Source organism: Salmo salar, chromosome 26 (assembly GCF_965601325.2).
Source record: "Salmo salar chromosome 26, fSalSal1, whole genome shotgun sequence".
NCBI classification, from domain to species: Eukaryota; Metazoa; Chordata; class Actinopteri; order Salmoniformes; family Salmonidae; genus Salmo; species Salmo salar.
Genome location: NC_138316.1, coordinates 55,320,293 through 55,334,715, shown reverse-complemented (window position 1 = coordinate 55,334,715; position 14,423 = coordinate 55,320,293). Strand labels below are relative to the sequence as shown.

Below are 14,423 nucleotides of genomic sequence, written 5' to 3'. Positions count from 1 at the left end.
GTTACCCATTCTAACTTCAGAACCAGCTCAGAATCAGTTACCCATTCTAACTTCAAAACCAGCTCAGAACCAGTTACCCATTCTAACTTCAGAACCAGCTCAGAATCAGTTACCCATTCTAACTTCAAAACCAGCTCAGAACCAGTTACCCATTCTAACTTCAGAACCAGCTCAGAACCAGTTACCCATTCTAACTTCAAAACCAGCTCAGAACCAGTTACCCATTCTAACTTCAGAACCAGCTCAGAACCAGTTACCCATTCTAACTTCAAAACCAGCTCAGAACCAGTTACCCATTCTAACTTCTGGTGCTGAAGTGAGGCCTTTTAAATGAGTACCTACCAAAAGGAGTATTGAAAGTACAAAGCCTTGTACTCTCCTTGTCTAGACTGATCTGCCAAACCCCTGAGGAGGCGTCTAGCTTTGAGAAGTATTTAACCACGGCTATGTACCTGTATATCTCCCGTCTGGTCGGCAGCTGAAAGTGTTCCCTTATTACATACTTGTTGAGCTCTTTTGGAACCATACACAGTCTGAGCGAGCGTCTCTCTTCTCCACTATTACTGGTGAGTGGATCCATTCAGTTGGCTCTTCTACTGTGTCTAGGATATCTAAGGCCTCTAGCCTCAGTAGCTCTGCTTTTAGCTGGTCTCTTGGTGTTAATGGGACCTTTCTAGGTGCATGGATCACTGCTCTGTTTGGCTGCTCTAACTCCATTTTGTGCTGCACCTTGAGGTTTCCTATTTCCTGAAAAACATCAGCATCTGCATCCTGAACCTGTTTCACTGGACCCAGTAAGTTACATGGCTTGAACCCAACGATGGCTGTTTTTTCTCCCATTACTATGACTAAAGGAACCTTGATCATCTAAATCCAGCACCAATGTGCAATTGCTTTACCACTGTAAGCTTTCAGTATTATTCTTTGTTTTGTGTTTACCACTGGTTTTACCTGTAACCGTAACAATGCAGTCTCTGGAATGATGTTGAGCTGTTACTCCAGTGTCAAGTTTGAATACAATGTACAATACAATACAATACAATGTGTGTAGAAGTCCAGTCCTCGTCTGGTCCTGCTAGCGCGACTGTTCCTACAAAGAGGTCACCCAAAGCCCCCTCACTGTACTCGTTCTGTCTCTATGGGCTCCAGTCCTGTGTGTCTATGGGCTCCAGTGTCTACGGGCTCCAGTCCTGTGTGTCTACGGGCTCCAGTCCTGTGTGTCTACGGGCTCCAGTGTCTACGGACTCCAGTCCTGTGTGTCTACAGGCTCCAGTCCTGTGTGTCTACGGGCTCCAGTCCTGTGTGTCTACGGGCTCCAGTCCTGTGTGTCTACGGGCTCCAGTCCTGTGTGTCTACGGGCTCCAGTCCTGTGTGTCTATGGGCTCCAGTCCTGTGTGTCTACGGGCTCCAGTCCTGTGTGTCTACGGGCTCCAGTCCTGTGTGTCTATGGGCTCCAGTCCTGTGTGTCTACGGGCTCCAGTCCTGTGTGTCTACAGGCTCCAGTCCTGTGTGTCTATGGGCTCCAGTGTCTACGGGCTCCAGTCCTGTGTGTCTACGGGCTCCAGTCCTGTGTGTCTATGGGCTCCAGTCCTGTGTGTCTACGGGCTCCAGTCCTGTGTGTCTACAGGCTCCAGTCCTGTGTGTCTACGGGCTCCAGTGTCTATGGGCTCCAGTCCTGTGTGTCTACGGGCTCCAGTCCTGTGTGTCTACGGGCTCCAGTGTCTACGGGCTCCAGTCCTGTGTGTCTACGGGCTCCAGTCCTGTGTGTCTACGAGCTCCAGTGTCTACGGGCTCCAGTCCTGTGTGTCTACGGGCTCCAGTCCTGTGTGTCTACGGGCTCCAGTCCTGTGTGTCTACGGGCTCCAGTCCTGTGTGTCTACGGGCTCCAGTCCTGTGTGTCTATGGGCTCCAGTCCTGTGTGTCTACGGGCTCCAGTCCTGTGTGTCTACGGGCTCCAGTCCTGTGTGTCTATGGGCTCCAGTCCTGTGTGTCTACAGGCTCCAGTCCTGTGTGTCTACGGGCTCCAGTGTCTATGGGCTCCAGTCCTGTGTGTCTACGGGCTCCAGTCCTGTGTGTCTACGGGCTCCAGTCCTGTGTGTCTAGGGGCTCCAGTCCTGTGTGTCTACGGGCTCCAGTCCTGTGTGTCTACGGGCTCCAGTCCTGTGTGTCTACGGGCTCCAGTCCTGTGTGTCTAGGGGCTCCAGTCCTGTGTGTCTACGGGCTCCAGTCCTGTGTGTCTACGGCCTCCAGTCCTGTGTGTCTACGGGCTCCAGTCCTGTGTGTCTACGGGCTCCAGTCCTGTGTGTCTATGGGCTCCAGTCCTGTGTGTCTACAGGCTCCAGTCCTGTGTGTCTATGGGCTCCAGTGTCTACGGGCTCCAGTCCTGTGTGTCTATGGGCTCCAGTCCTGTGTGTCTACGGGCTCCAGTCCTGTGTGTCTACGGCCTCCAGTCCTGTGTGTCTATGGGCTCCAGTGTCTATGGGCTCCAGTCCTGTGTGTCTACGGGCTCCAGTCCTGTGTGTCTACGGGCTCCAGTCCTGTGTGTCTACGGGCTCCAGTCCTGTGTGTCTACGGGCTCCAGTGTCTATGGGCTCCAGTCCTGTGTGTCTATGGGCTCCAGTCCTGTGTGTCTACAGGCTCCAGTCCTGTGTGTCTACGGGCTCCAGTCCTGTGTGTCTACGGGCTCCAGTGTCTATGGGCTCCAGTCCTGTGTGTCTACGGGCTCCAGTCCTGTGTGTCTACGGGCTCCAGTCCTGTGTGTCTAGGGGCTCCAGTCCTGTGTGTCTACGGGCTCCAGTCCTGTGTGTCTACGGGCTCCAGTCCTGTGTGTCTACGGGCTCCAGTCCTGTGTGTCTAGGGGCTCCAGTCCTGTGTGTCTACGGGCTCCAGTCCTGTGTGTCTACGGCCTCCAGTCCTGTGTGTCTACGGGCTCCAGTCCTGTGTGTCTACGGGCTCCAGTCCTGTGTGTCTATGGGCTCCAGTCCTGTGTGTCTACAGGCTCCAGTCCTGTGTGTCTATGGGCTCCAGTGTCTACGGGCTCCAGTCCTGTGTGTCTATGGGCTCCAGTCCTGTGTGTCTACGGGCTCCAGTCCTGTGTGTCTACGGCCTCCAGTCCTGTGTGTCTATGGGCTCCAGTGTCTATGGGCTCCAGTCCTGTGTGTCTACGGGCTCCAGTCCTGTGTGTCTACGGGCTCCAGTCCTGTGTGTCTACGGGCTCCAGTCCTGTGTGTCTACGGGCTCCAGTGTCTATGGGCTCCAGTCCTGTGTGTCTATGGGCTCCAGTCCTGTGTGTCTACAGGCTCCAGTCCTGTGTGTCTACGGGCTCCAGTCCTGTGTGTCTACGGGCTCCAGTGTCTATGGGCTCCAGTCCTGTGTGTCTACGGGCTCCAGTCCTGTGTGTCTATGGGCTCCAGTCCTGTGTGTCTACGGGCTCCAGTCCTGTGTGTCTACGGGCTCCAGTCCTGTGTGTCTACGGGCTCCAGTGTCTATGGGCTCCAGTCCTGTGTGTCTATGGGCTCCAGTCCTGTGTGTCTACGGGCTCCAGTGTCTATGGGCTCCAGTCCTGTGTGTCTATGGGCTCCAGTCCTGTGTGTCTACGGGCTCCAGTGTCTATGGGCTCCAGTCCTGTGTGTCTACGGCCTCCAGTCCTGTGTGTCTATGGGCTCCAGTCCTGTGTGTCTATGGGCTCCAGTGTCTATGTGCTCCAGTCCTGTGTCTCTACGGGCTCCAGTCCTGTGTGTCTACGGGCTCCAGTCCTGTGTGTCTACGGGCTCCAGTCCTGTGTGTCTACGGGCTCCAGTCCTGTGTGTCTACGGGCTCCAGTCCTGTGTGTCTACGGGCTCCAGTCCTGTGTGTCTACGGGCACCAGTCCTGTGTGTCTATGGGCTCCAGTCCTGTGTGTCCACAGGCTCCAGTCCTGTGTGTCTACGGGCTCCAGTCCTGTGTGTCTACGGGCTCCAGTCCTGTGTGTCTACGGGCTCCAGTCCTGTGTGTCTACGGGCTCCAGTCCTGTGTGTCTACGGGCACCAGTCCTGTGTGTCTATGGGCTCCAGTCCTGTGTGTCCACGGGCTCCAGTCCTGTGTGTCTACGGGCTCCAGTCCTGTGTGTCTACGGGCTCCAGTCCTGTGTGTCTACGGGCTCCAGTCCTGTGTGTCTACGGGCTCCAGTCCTGTGTGTCTATGGGCTCCAGTCCTGTGTGTCTACGGGCTCCAGTCCTGTGTGTCTACGGGCTCCAGTCCTGTGTGTCTACGGGCTCCAGTCCTGTGTGTCTATGGGCTCCAGTCCTGTGTGTCTACGGGCTCCAGTCCTGTGTGTCTATGGGCTCCAGTCCTGTGTGTCTACGGGCTCCAGTCCTGTGTGTCTATGGGCTCCAGTCCTGTGTGTCTACGGGCTCCAGTCCTCCTGTTTCATGTGGCTGGTTACACTGTCCTCTGCTGTTGGCCTACATGTAACACTGTTAGATATCTCCAGGAGGCAGATACATTGTGATTAATGTGTAACTAGCTGTTTTTAAATACTATTCAATTGTACTTTGTCACCACATTTACACTTATTACAATGGAGCATTTTTACATTTATTTAGAGGTTTCACATCTGCAGAATTTGTTTGATAACACCAAAGATGATGTGTTTACATGCCTCTCTTCCTCACGTTTGACTGCGGTGTTATCGCGAGATTTCTGTACCGTGTTGTTGTGACGTCAGGTTCAGGAAGGTAGCTACTAGCGGTCGGCGGCCCTTTGGGTGAGCTTATGTAGCTTATCTACTATTCTGAAAGCATCAAAATCGGAATAATGACCAGTGGGTATCACCATATTCTTTAACTGTACGATTGACTTCATTTCATGTGTAATATAATAATTTCGGTTAGTTTGCTAACGGATAATGTCTAGCTGTCGCCTCTACGCCGTCCATGGTAAATGCGTTGTGCTTTGGCCAGAGACGTTCTAGTAATGGCCAGCTAGCAAGGTTAGGTTCGCCACGTTAATAGCTGTCCAGCTTTCTTTAACGTTGGCTATCTACAGTATCTCCAGCCAAACACAGCCAGCCATTGGTCTGTTATCACATTTCCTTCGCCTAAAAATTACACGTTTGACCTTGCAAACCTAGTGCTTGTTTACTTTGGTGGCCTAACGTTAGCGAATGTAGCTAGCCATCGAATGACACGTTTTCTGAAATAGTAGGGGTGTGTTAGGCTGGACACATGACATTTTTAACGTTGTTTTCCTGATAAAACGAGTTAATCTCATCTGCCGTGCAGCCCGTATGACCCAGCCTCTTGCCGTAGTTCTGTCTCTATTGGACACATGACATTTTTAACGCTGTTTTTCCTGATAAAACGAGTTAATCTCATCCGCCGTGCAGCCCGTATGACCCAGCCTCTTGCCGTAGTTCTATTGTTGACAATGAGACCTGCCACGTTGTTGGTAGTTCAGATGGAAACTGTCAGCTCGTCCCATTGTTTCCTATAGGGGAATATAGGTGTCTGTCTATTTTGCCAAATACCTCGCAATGTGTATATTTTTACTTTTTCAAGTCGGACATGAGAATTTCCTCTTTCTAATTATGTAAGGCAGGGCAGTGTATTCAGTTGTCATCAAACGCTAGACCAGTAGTAGTTGCAATGTTTTCCTACTTCGTTATGCAGTCATAAGCACACTTGGCACGGATGTTTACTTTCTACACAAGTTTTTATTTTTCTGTTTGGTCCTAAGAACAGATTGTTGTGGTAAAATAAAAATGGTATCCATTTTTTTGTGCCATTTAGGCCAAATGGAATTCTAAGCGTCACTCCAGTGAACATTCCATTCCATTCATTTGCAATGGGCTTGTGTTCCAGCTTAGCCAATGTTCTTTTGCCCTTTTTCAGCCTTGGGTGAATTTTATATATAATATATATATATATAATATATATATATAATATATATATATATATATGACAAAACACACATCACGACAAGAGAGACACCACAACACTACATAAAGAGAGACCTACGACAACATAGCATGGCAGCAACACTAGACAACACAATATGGCAGCAACACCACATGACAACAACAATGGTAGCAGCACAACATGGCAGCAGCACAAAATATGGCAGCAGCACAAAACATGGTAAAAACATTACTGGGCACAGACAACAGCACAAAGGGCAAGAAGGTAGAGACAACAATACATCACGCAAAGCAGCCACAACTGTCAGTAAGAGTGTCCATGATTGAGTCTTTGAATGAAGAGATGGAGATAAAACTGTCCAGTTTGAGTGTTTGTTGCAGCTCGTTCCAGTCGCTAGCTGCAGCGAACTGAAAAGAGGAGCGACCCAGGGATGTGTGTGCTTTGGGGACCTTTAACAGAATGTGACTGGCAGAACGGGTGTGTATGTGGAGGATGAGGGCTGCAGTAGGATGAGGGCTGCAGTAGATATCTCAGATAGGGGGGAGTGAACAGGTGTTGTATGTGGAGGATGAGGGCTGCAGTAGATATCTCAGATAGGGGGGAGTGAACGGGTGTTGTATGTGGAGGATGAGGGCTGCAGTAGATATCTCAGATAGGGGGGAGTGAACGGGTGCTGTATGTGGAGGATGAGGGCTGCAGTAGATATCTCAGATAGGGGGGAGTGAGGCCTAAGAGGGTTATATAAATAAGCATCAATCAGATCACCGACAACGATGAGACAGCCTATAGGGAGGAGGTCAGAAACCTGACCGTGTGGTGCCAGGACAACAACCTCTCCCTCAATGTGATCAAGACAAAGGAGATGATTGTGGACTACAGGGAAAGGAGGACCGAGCATCTCATCGACGGGGCTGCAGTGGAGCAGGTTGAGAGCTTCAAGTTCCTTGGCGTCCACATCACCAACAAACTAACATGGTCCAAGCACACCAAGACAGTCGTGAAGAGGGCACGACAAAGCCTATTCCCCCTCAGGAAACGGAAAAGATTTGTCATGGGTCCTCAGATCCTCAAACGGTTTTACAGTTGCACCATCGAGAGCATCCTGACTGGTTGCATCACTGCCTGGTATGGCAACTGCTCGGCCTCCGACCACAAGTCACTATAGCGGGTAGTGTGTACGGCCCAGTACATCAATGGGGCCAAGCTTCCTGCCATCCTGGACTCCAGCCAACCTAGTCATAGACTGTTCTCTCTGCTACCGCACTGCAAGCGGTACCGGAGCGCCAAGTCTGTCTTCTCCTGTGTAACGCACATTCTCATCCTCTTTTGTTGTTGTGTTTCTCTGGGTTGCAGGAGGAAACCAGCGTGAACTTGCCCAGACCAGACCAGACCAGACCAGACCAGACCAGACCAGGCCAGACCAGACCAGGCCAGACCAGACCAGACCAGGCCAGACCAGACCAGACCAGACCAGACCAGACCAGACCAGACCAGACCAGGGGCAAGAAGAGTGAGGATGGGTTGTCTGCTGCTGCACGCAAGCTGAGGTATCTAGATAGTGTTCAGTCTATATACTAGCTGAGGTATCTAGATAGTGTTCAGTCTATATACTAGCTGAGGTATCTAGTGTTCAGTCTATATACTAGCTGAGGTATCTAGATAGTGTTCAGTCTATATACTAGCTGAGGTATCTAGTGTTCAGTCTATATACTAGCTGAGGTATCTAGATAGTGTTCAGTCTATATACTAGCTGAGGTATCTAGTGTTCAGTCTATATACTAGCTGAGGTATCTAGTGTTCAGTCTATATACTAGCTGAGGTATCTAGTGTTCAGTCTATATACAAGCTGAGGTATCTAGATAGTGTTCAGTCTATATACTAGCTGAGGTATCTAGATAGTGTTCAGTCTATATACTAGCTGAGGTATCTAGATAGTGTTCAGTCTATATACTAGCTGAGGTATCTAGATAGTGTTCAGTCTATATACTAGCTGAGGTATCTAGATAGTGTTCAGTCTATATACTAGCTGAGGTATCTAGATAGTGTTCAGTCTATATACTAGCTGAGGTATCTAGATAGTGTTCAGTCTATATACTAGCTGAGGTATCTAGATAGTGTTCAGTCTATATACTAGCTGAGGTATCTAGTGTTCAGTCTATATACTAGCTGAGGTATCTAGATAGTGTTCAGTCTATATACTAGCTGAGGTATCTAGATAGTGTTCAGTCTATATACTAGCTGAGGTATCTAGTGTTCAGTCTATATACAAGCTGAGGTATCTAGTGTTCAGTCTATATACTAGCTGAGGTATCTAGATAGTGTTCAGTCTATATACTAGCTGAGGTATCTAGATAGTGTTCAGTCTATATACTAGCTGAGGTATCTAGATAGTGTTCAGTCTATATACTAGCTGAGGTATCTAGTGTTCAGTCTATATACTAGCTGAGGTATCTAGATAGTGTTCAGTCTATATACTAGCTGAGGTATCTAGTGTTCAGTCTATATACTAGCTGAGGTATCTAGATAGTGTTCAGTCTATATACTAGCTGAGGTATCTAGTGTTCAGTCTATATACTAGCTGAGGTATCTAGTGTTCAGTCTATATACTAGCTGAGGTATCTAGTGTTCAGTCTATATACAAGCTGAGGTATCTAGATAGTGTTCAGTCTATATACTAGCTGAGGTATCTAGATAGTGTTCAGTCTATATACTAGCTGAGGTATCTAGATAGTGTTCAGTCTATATACTAGCTGAGGTATCTAGATAGTGTTCAGTCTATATACTAGCTGAGGTATCTAGTGTTCAGTCTATATACTAGCTGAGGTATCTAGATAGTGTTCAGTCTATATACTAGCTGAGGTATCTAGTGTTCAGTCTATATACCATCTGGGGTATCTAGTGTTCAGTCTATATACTAGCTGAGGTATCTAGATAGTGTTCAGTCTATATACTAGCTGAGGTATCTAGTGTTCAGTCTATATACTAGCTGAGGTATCTAGATAGTGTTCAGTCTATATACTAGCTGAGGTATCTAGATAGTGTTCAGTCTATATACTAGCTGAGGTATCTAGTGTTCAGTCTATATACTAGCTGAGGTATCTAGATAGTGTTCAGTCTATATACTAGCTGAGGTATCTAGATAGTGTTCAGTCTATATACTAGCTGAGGTATCTAGATAGTGTTCAGTCTATATACTAGCTGAGGTATCTAGATAGTGTTCAGTCTATATACTAGCTGAGGTATCTAGATAGTGTTCAGTCTATATACTAGCTGAGGTATCTAGTGTTCAGTCTATATACTAGCTGAGGTATCTAGATAGTGTTCAGTCTATATACTAGCTGAGGTATCTAGTGTTCAGTCTATATACAAGCTGAGGTATCTAGTGTTCAGTCTATATACTAGCTGAGGTATCTAGATAGTGTTCAGTCTATATACTAGCTGAGGTATCTAGATAGTGTTCAGTCTATATACTAGCTGAGGTATCTAGATAGTGTTCAGTCTATATACTAGCTGAGGTATCTAGATAGTGTTCAGTCTATATACTAGCTGAGGTATCTAGATAGTGTTCAGTCTATATACTAGCTGAGGTATCTAGATAGTGTTCAGTCTATATACTAGCTGAGGTATCTAGTGTTCAGTCTATATACCATCTGGGGTATCTAGTGTTCAGTCTATATACTAGCTGAGGTATCTAGATAGTGTTCAGTCTATATACTAGCTGAGGTATCTAGATAGTGTTCAGTCTATATACTAGCTGAGGTATCTAGATAGTGTTCAGTCTATATACTAGCTGAGGTATCTAGTGTTCAGTCTATATACTAGCTGAGGTATCTAGATAGTGTTCAGTCTATATACTAGCTGAGGTATCTAGATAGTGTTCAGTCTATATACTAGCTGAGGTATCTAGTGTTCAGTCTATATACTAGCTGAGGTATCTAGATAGTGTTCAGTCTATATACTAGCTGAGGTATCTAGATAGTGTTCAGTCTATATACTAGCTGAGGTATCTAGTGTTCAGGCTATATACTAGCTGAGGTATCTAGATAGTGTTCAGTCTATATACTAGCTGAGGTATCTAGTGTTCAGTCTATATACTAGCTGAGGTATCTAGATAGTGTTCAGTCTATATACTAGCTGAGGTATCTAGTGTTCAGTCTATATACTAGCTGAGGTATCTAGATAGTGTTCAGTCTATATACTAGCTGAGGTATCTAGATAGTGTTCAGTCTATATACTAGCTGAGGTATCTAGATAGTGTTCAGTCTATATACTAGCTGAGGTATCTAGTGTTCAGTCTATATACTAGCTGAGGTATCTAGTGTTCAGTCTATATACTAGCTGAGGTATCTAGATAGTGTTCAGTCTATATACTAGCTGAGGTATCTAGATAGTGTTCAGTCTATATACTAGCTGAGGTATCTAGATAGTGTTCAGTCTATATACTAGCTGAGGTATCTAGTGTTCAGTCTATATACTAGCTGAGGTATCTAGATAGTGTTCAGTCTATATACGAGCTGAGGTATCTAGTGTTCAGTCTATATACGAGCTGAGGTATCTAGATAGTGTTCAGTCTATATACTAGCTGAGGTATCTAGATAGTGTTCAGTCTATATACTAGCTGAGGTATCTAGATAGTGTTCAGTCTATATACTAGCTGAGGTATCTAGATAGTGTTCAGTCTATATACTAGCTGAGGTATCTAGATAGTGTTCAGTCTATATACTAGCTGAGGTATCTAGATAGTGTTCATGTGATTAATTTACCAGTTTAATAATAAAGGTGTGGTTTCCTGGGACCCAGATGTGGCCTTGTCCTGGAGATTCTCCATTGAACGTGCTTTCTTTCCCAGGAGTAGGTGTTATCTGGCTCCGGGAAACTGGCCCAAGGAGTTATATTATATGGCCACGAGTCTGAGGATGTTGCATCTCACATGCATCCCATTCCTTGTAGGGATGCAGAGATAATGCAGCAGAAGCAGAGAAGGGCAGCTGACAAGGAAGGTCATGACCCCAAGTCCAAATAACGTCCAGAAGACAAGACACCCGTCCCATTGTGTCACAGGACTTCTTCTTGATGTTATGAGAACGGATCTCTACATTTTAGATTCCTACGTTCTTCCCTTATGGCAAATCACACTGCTCGTTGTGGCTTATTGGATTCGACCGTAATAAACTATCTACCTGATTGAATTAATAGAGCGAAGGATTTAGCGGTTTGCCCACGTTGATTCTGCATGTCTCATTCTGAACATTATTCTATAGTGTAGCATGATGACCACCAAGCCACAATATACCTGTGGATTTCTATAGCAAACTGTGTGCCCCGCTGATTCCAAATAAAGTGTATGTCTTTTTAGTTCATGTTTTCTTGTGTTATTTAGCACCATAACTGAAGCCTTGGGGTTAGGGGTTAGGGGTAGGGGGTAGGGGTTAGGGTTAACCATAACCCTTGTGTTATTTAGCACCATAACTGAAGCCTTAGGGTTATGGGTAGGGGTTAGGGTTTAGGGGTTATGGGTAGGGGTTAGGGGTTAGTGGGTAGGGGTAGGGGTTATGGGGTTAGGGTTAACCATAACCCTTGTTATTTAGCACCATAACTGAAGCCTTAGGGTTATGGGTAGGGGTTAGGGTTATGGGTTAGGGGTAGGGGTTATGGGTTAGGGGTTAACCATAACCCTTGTGTTATTTTGCACCATAACTGAAGCCTTAGGGTTAGGGGTTAGGGTTTATTGGTTAAGGGGTTAACCATAACCCTTGTGTTATTTAGCACCATAACTGAAGCCTTAGGGGTAGGGGTTAGGGGTTAGGGTTTAGGGGTAGGGGTTAGGGGTTAACCATAACCCTTGTGTTATTTAGCACCATAACTGAAGCCTTAGGGGTAGGGGTTAGAGTTAGGGGTAGGGTTTAGGGGTTAAGGGGTTAACCATAACCCTTGTGTTATTTAGCACCATAACTGAAGCCTTAGGGGTAGGGGGTAGGGGTTAGGGGTTAACCATAACCCTTGTGTTATTTAGCACCATAACTGAAGCCTTAGGGGTAGGGGTTAGGGGTTAACCATAACCCTTGTGTTATTTAGCACCATAACTGAAGCCTTAGGATCCTCTAGCAGCTGAAGCCACAGCATCAGAGCTCTGATGCTCATAACTCTCATAACTGAAGCCTTAGGATCCTCTAGCAGCTGAAGCCTTAGGGGTAGGGGGTAGGGGTTAGGGGTTAGGGGGTAGGGGTTAGGGTTAACTCTCATAACTGAAGCCTTAGGATCCTCTAGCAGCTGAAGCCACAGCATCAGAGCTCTGTTCTAGTTTATCCTCTGTCACCATTTGAGACGTGTTAATACTGCCTACCTCTAATATAGATATTGGACTCAACAGAGGAGGTTGTTTTGTCAGAGCAGAGATGTGGCATGCTATTGAGAGGTACTACCCTTCATTGGAAATGAACAGTAGCAATAAGGGTAGTCTGATTCATCAGGCTGTAAGACACCATTCATTGGTCTATACAGCCTGAAACTAATCCCTGCAAAATCATGTCAATGTTTCTTACAATCCAGAATGTTGAAATTAAATGACATTTAAACTCTATTGGTTGTCTGTGCCGTTTGTTCTTCAGCTGCTTGAAATGTTTGACAAAATCTCAACAGGAAAGTATTGCTGACCAACTTACATTTACATTTTAGTCATTTAGCAGACGCTCTTATCCAGAGCGACTTACAGTAGTGAATGCATACATTTCATACAATTTCATACATTTTTTTCAGTCTATATACTTGTTAGAGAGCTGGTAGGTACAGATCCTTCAGAAAGTATTGCTGACCTTGTTAGAGAGCTGGTAGGTACAGATCCTTCAGAAAGTATTTCTGACCAACTTGTTAGAGAGCTGGTAGGTACAGATCCTTCAGAAAGTATTGCTGACCTTGTTAGAGAGCTGGTAGGTACAGTTCCTTCAGAAAGTATTGACACCCCTTGACCTGAGTTAATGGATTAAATTTAGATTTTTTTTTGTCACTGGCCTACACCCAATGTCCCATAATATCAAAGTGGAACTGTGTTTTTCAAGTATTCAACCCCATTTGTTACGGCCTAAATATGTTCAGGAGGGAAAATGTGCTTAACAAGTAACGTAATAATGAACTCACTCTGTGTGCAACAATAGTGTTTCATGTGATTTTTGAATGACTACCTCATCTCTGTACCGTACAGATACAAATGATCTGTAAGGCCCCTCAGTCGAGCAGTGAATTTCAAACAGATTCAACCAAAAAGACCAGGGAGGTTTTCCAATGGCTCGCAAAGAAGGGCACCTATTGGTAGATGGGTAAAAATAAAAAGCATATTCATTTGAGCATGGTGAAGTTATTAATTACGCTTTGGATGGTGTATCAATACACCCAGTAACTACAAAGATACAGGTGTCCTTCTTAACTCAGTTGCCGCAGAGGAAGGAAACTGCTCAGCCTTCCCTGTAGCTCAGTTGGTAGAGCATGGTGTTTGCAACGCCAGGGTTGTGGGTTCGATTCCCACGGGGGGCCAGCACAGAAAAAAAAAAAAATGTATGAAATGTATGCATTCACTACTGTAAGTCGCTCTGGATAAGAGTGTCTGCTAAATGACTAAAAATGCTAAATGTAATGCTCGGGGATTTCACTATGAAGCCAATGGTGACTTTGACTTTAAAACAGTTACAGAGTTTAATGGCTGTGATAGGAGAAAACTGAGGATGGATCAACAACGTTGGCGTTACTCCACAATACTAACCTAATTGACAGTAGTGAAAAGAAGGAAGCCTCTACAGAATACAAATATTCCAAACATGCTTCCTGTTTGCAACAAGGCACTAAAGTAATACTGCAAAAATGTTATGTTGGGGGTAAATACAACACATTACTGAGTACCACTCTCCGTAATCTCAAGAATAGTGGTGGATGCATCATGTTATGGGTGTGATTGTAATCGTTAAGGACTGGGGAGGTTTTCAGGATCAAAAAAAGAAAAGGAATGGAGCTAAGCACAGGCTAAAACCTGGTTCAGTCTGCTTTCCACCAGTGACTGGGAGATGAATTCACCTTTCAGCAGGACAATAACCTAAAACACAAGGCCAGACCTACACTGGAGTTGCTTACCAAGAAGACCGTGAATGTTACTGAGCGGCTGAGTTACAGTTTTGACTTAAATCTACGGCAAGACCTGAAAATGGTTGTCTAGCAATGATCAAAGCTCTTAGAGACTTACCCAGAAAGACTCAGTTGTAATCGCTGCCAAAGGTGCATCTAGAAGGTATTGACTCAAGGGGTCTGAATACTTATGTAAATTAGATATTTTGGTATTTCACTTTCAATAAAATTTGCAAAAATGTCTAAACATGTTTTCACTTTGTCATTATTGGGTATTGTGTTTAGATGGGTGAGAGAAAAACATCAATTTTGAATTCAGACTAACACAAGATAAAATGAATCCATTTTAGAATAAGGCTGTAAGACAACGTGGAATAAGACAAGTGGTGTGAATACTTTCTAAAGGCGCTGTGCATT

The 14,423-nt window shown here is 45.7% G+C and overlaps 1 long non-coding RNA gene across 2 annotated transcripts; it reads left to right on the top strand.

Annotated features, from left to right (window-relative positions):
* The first annotated feature begins 4,648 nt into the window (after positions 1-4,648).
* LOC106588116 (uncharacterized) lies at positions 4,649-12,477 on the top strand. 2 transcript variants are annotated; one of them, XR_014382880.1, is made up of 3 exons: positions 4,649-4,744; positions 7,251-7,444; positions 10,848-12,477. It is a non-coding gene; the product is annotated as an uncharacterized LOC106588116 (long non-coding RNA). The 2 variants fall into 2 exon arrangements; XR_014382879.1 differs by having other exon boundaries at positions 4,670-4,801.
* The last annotated feature ends 1,946 nt before the right edge of the window (positions 12,478-14,423 follow it).